Source organism: Lolium rigidum, unplaced genomic scaffold, assembly GCF_022539505.1.
Source record: "Lolium rigidum isolate FL_2022 unplaced genomic scaffold, APGP_CSIRO_Lrig_0.1 contig_15940_1, whole genome shotgun sequence".
Classification (NCBI taxonomy): Eukaryota; Viridiplantae; Streptophyta; class Magnoliopsida; order Poales; family Poaceae; genus Lolium; species Lolium rigidum.
Window position 1 is genome coordinate 187,234 of NW_025899880.1, and position 4,649 is coordinate 191,882.

The window sequence follows — 4,649 nt, forward strand, 5'->3', positions numbered from 1 at the left end:
ACACCCTAAGGCAACAGTAAGTAAAGCATGGCATACATGGCATAGGCAAATAAAACCAAGGTTGTGGCCCCCTTTTCAACTGACTTGAGAAAAGGTAATGGGTGAGGGGGTCCCAATAAACGTCCCCACGTACGGGTAGAGCGCTCAATCTCGGAACAGATAACAAGAACTCGGGTCCTAGGGGACATTAGCGAGTCAAAGTTCCGATGCTTTCGCAAATGGGCTCACAGATGCCTCTGCTTACAATTTTAGTTGTTAACAATAAAGTAAAGTGTGAGTATCTCCAACAACTGATATAGCATGTGATAACCTCCCAACAACCCAACATATCCCGATAACAGATCGAGATAAACAACAGAGCCTAACACGCCTACGACTCGCAAGGCTCAAACATCAAGCAACGGCTATGGTTAAGGAATGATATATATAGGATTATTATGGTAAACAAGTGGAATAGGAGACATCACTCGATAAAGAAGCGCAACATAAGGATAGCAATGCGAGGGAGAGTAGGTGAAGAGAGAGGGCTCGCCTGTGAAAAACTGCAGGAGAACTTGTCGAAGAACTCGTCGTATCTCACATCACCACTTCGTGATCCTATCCGGGAAGAAGCAAATGCTGGAACACACAACGTATGCAATATTACTACTACGGAAAAAGAATCGGCATGATCAAGATAATATGCATGACATGGCAAGGATGATGCGATGCAACTTATTCATATTAATCGGAGTCGGAACCCCGGGCAAACAATTAAGGTTGGAGTTGCATTTCTACCGACAAAGTTAAGTGTTGATTAGCATGTCATATCATGGCAGGGGTGAGCTACATCAAAGTTAAACGGAGCGGGAAAAACCTAGTTGGAATTCCGAAATACTCCGCATATATGTGAGGTGGAAATGCACAACTATCAACGCGCGACATGATGCGAGATGCAAACAGGTATATGAATGGCATATTCATGTTCTTCACATTTTTCTGATCAACTTTCATATAGAACACTTTTTATTTCGAATTACCATTTAAAAGTTATTAGCAGATTAGTTTTTGGTATTTAAATATAAAAAAACAGATTTTATTTTAAATAGAAAAGGGCACAGTTATAATTTTCGAAAGGGGGAAGGACCCCGGGTTGATACACAGAGATGCAGGGGGTTTTGTTGAAACTGAATGGCGGCAGGGACCGCGGGTTGATGATTCAGAAGGTGTAGGGGGTAGATGAAAAAGGCCAGATCCAATCTGGATCTGGTGGAACGCTCACCGTGGGTGGAGCTAGCCAGACTGGCTGACGGGTGGGGACCAGGGGTCGACGTGGCCGCCACCGTGGCAAGCCATGCGCGGCACGCACGGAAGGCGTTCGGCGGAAAAACGATGTCGCGCGCGTCGCAGGCATGGCGGTCACCGCGCCCTGGTGAAGAAGAAAACGGCGATGTGGGGCATCCCCGGAGGCGTGCGGGTGTGCGCCGGGTGCGCCTCGCCGTCGCGGTTCAGGAGGAGGCGGCGCCGGGCACAGGGGATCGACGGAGAGGCGCCGGCGGGGAGCATCTGCGGCGACGGTGGTCGGCAACAAGGTGAGGAGGCAGGAACGGAAACGAAACAGAGGGGAGAGATGTCGGGGAGGTGAGCGAGCTCACCAGGAGGCTCAACGTGTCGACGGCGGGACAGGAGGAAGCACGGCGGCGCCGGAATTTGGAGAAATTTGCTGCCGGTGCTGATGGGGAACGAGGTCGTCGGCGGCGATTTGGGGCGTCCCTGGACGATTCCTTCGACGTGGAAGATGAGGACGACGAGGCGGTGCCAGGGGTGGCCTCAGCTTGTCGAGGGGTGGCCGGTAGCGTCGGCGAGGAGAAGCTTCTGCGGTGGTTTCGCCCGGTGGTGCTCGTTTGGGGTATTTCTCCTCCTTTTGCTTGGAGTGGAAGAAAGGAGGGAGCAGGTGGGCGGATGGAATTTGCGTGGTGCTGCGTTGTACAGATAAAGAAGAGGGAGGGGAGGCTCACGCGTCAGGGTGCAAGTGGACATATCCACAGACGGGCCCGCATCAGCCGCAATAACCGCGACCATTGTTTGCAGGAATAGCAGGAGCCCGTGGACAGACGCGCGCGGGCCGTGCAGAGTTCGGCAGGTTATGCAGGCCTGCATGCGAGCTTCCAGGATGGAGCAGGCGGGGTGACGAAAGCGAGGAGCAACGCAGCCTATTTAAATTAACACCTCCTGGGTTGTAGACTTGTAGCATAATAGCAGTATAAGACCATCTCCGAGTTAGACACCACGAATTCGTTTGCGACCGCGCGATTGAAAAATACGTTTACGATCGCGCGGTCAAAAAATACATTTGCGCGGTCGAAAAATACGTTTGTGACCGCGTGGTCAAAAAATACGTTTGCATCCAGGTCCAGTGGCCCGGCACATAGTGATAGACTGTCAACGGAGACACAAATGCGGCTCAAATATGCTCCGCGTTTGTAGATGCTACGCATTCACACCGAGCGTCCGCATCAGTTGTGTATGAGCCCACCGAGCAGTTACAAATATAAGCAAAATGTTTCTCATTAACTATTGATTGGCCATCTTCACAGAGATGGTAGTCGAGTTAACCTAAAACTACGACGGCCGTACCTACTCGCCATCGTGCGGCCTACTATGGCTAGAGAGTTACTCATAGTCGCGCGGCCTACTACTGGCCGCCGGTGTGATCCGAGCGCCGTCGTCGGAACACATCCGGGCGACCTCCGCCTTGCGACACCGCTAGCGTTTGACGGACCACCAGCGCGAGCCTCCTGGAGATTGCAGCCTCTCCCCTGCCTAGCCTCAAACTCTGAAAATTTACCACAAGAAAATTCAGTTAGCACAAACTTATGATTAGATTATTAAAATGTGCCAATATGTATGAATTTACTGAATTGGTTCAGACGGTCAAAAACTAGAAATTGTACTCCAAGCAATCATGTTAAGATCCCAGGGAACACTAGAAACAATGGTTCAATCACTATCCAATAAACTGATAAATGATGGATACAGTGGCATCGCTGACTCACTAACAATCATCTTGGTATATAGTAACAATATCAAGCTGATCACAAGCTCACCAGTCGTTATTTCCATTTTTGCAAGTATCTTTGAGAATACACCGGATAAAATGAGAAAGATTGATGAGGACATAATAAATCAGCTTTAACAAGTATCTTTGAGAACTAATAATGCATTAATAATCTTAAGTTCACAAAAAATGAAATTGGCTGACTCAAAATATTCCCAATAATACAGTAAATAATCATATCAAATACTCTCTGTAGGTTTTTATTGACACAGATGAGAACTAATAATGCAAAATATTGGCGTACTAACATTCAGTAGGTTTTTATTTTTTTTTATGGCCTTCAATGTATAACTATGATGTGCTCTGAATTACCTTCATGGGACAGTGCTACAAAGTACAAAACCTCGCACATGTTACTGTTTGCAGGCATTCATTGTACGGTTGCTTTCTAGTGAATCCAATTTTCGGTTGTTAGACAGCATAACTGTACAAATATGCCAATAGCTGCCTCAGCTGAACCTCTGATACTAAAAGGACAAGATTTATCGTTTAAGTGAAGCTGAGGTTTCTAGCGCAAAGGACCAGTTTATCTCAATTCAAATACATCTCTAATAAACACGAGTGACAATCACCGAGTTTGCAGGAGTATGAAATATAGAGAATGGTGGTGGCAGATTCACATAATTTAAGCTCCACACGGAGGCAGGCCAGGAAAACTGAGCCACACAATTGACAACTTGGTCAGAGACCATTTTCCTACATTGGGATGAAACAATTGGCACATGAATCAGGCTCCTAATAAATGAACAACCAAAGTACTGAAACTGTCAAATAGTGTGACTTCTCATGCAATTCAAGCTATATGTATTTCAGAATATTTGCCCCTGAACACCACACACGCATAGCACAGCATCATATGCCTTGATCAAAAGCAGTCTCTTTTACACATCATGCAGAGCTAGCACTTCGTCTGCCTTCCAGTGGGCACAATTTTTTTACAAGCAGGCTCAAACCAGATTTAGCATGCTTGGCCGTAAAAGGACGGACAGATGATGATAACAGGAATAGCTAAAATAAATTTCGCACGTCATGCACGCACATAGCACAAGATCGATTTTTACTGAACTTGGTGAATAAGAGTATTCAGATTGGGGGATACCTTGAGCAAGCGTCTGTGGAGATGCACGACAGCGGCGATGTGGAGAATTGACTGGAACTGCTTCTGCACGCGCTGGCGGCCGGCTTGCAACAGCACAACGCACTTCCCTAGCCCGCCATCTCCTCTCCCCTGTTTTGGTGGCGACGGGAACAGCTCCGGCTAGACGAGGTGTCTTCGAGGATGACGAGGAGGTGGGGGGGGGGGGAAGGCGAGACGACGAGCAGAGGCGGCGGCGGCCCAGGTGGGGAGAGACGGCGAAGACGAAGACCTATCGTGTTTTGGAGGAAGATAGCGGTGCGGGCCAAGTAGCGGGCCAAGAAGGTTACATGGAAATTGTCAGCTAGGCCCGCATATGCAAAGAAGGTAGGCCGCGACGCCACCAAACGTTTTTTTCGCGGCGCGGCTAAGTGGGCCTGTGGAAGCCTGCGTCCATTTGCATCCGGACTCACGCGG

General features: G+C 48.4%; 1 long non-coding RNA gene across 1 annotated transcript; it reads right to left on the bottom strand.

Moving 5' to 3' along the window:
- Nucleotides 1-2,352: 2,352 nt before the first annotated feature.
- LOC124680420 lies at nt 2,353-4,388 on the bottom strand. The gene is made up of 2 exons (XR_006995511.1): nt 4,197-4,388; nt 2,353-2,815 (listed from the first exon to the last, which is right to left on the bottom strand). It is a non-coding gene; the product is annotated as an uncharacterized LOC124680420 (long non-coding RNA).
- Nucleotides 4,389-4,649: the final 261 nt, after the last annotated feature.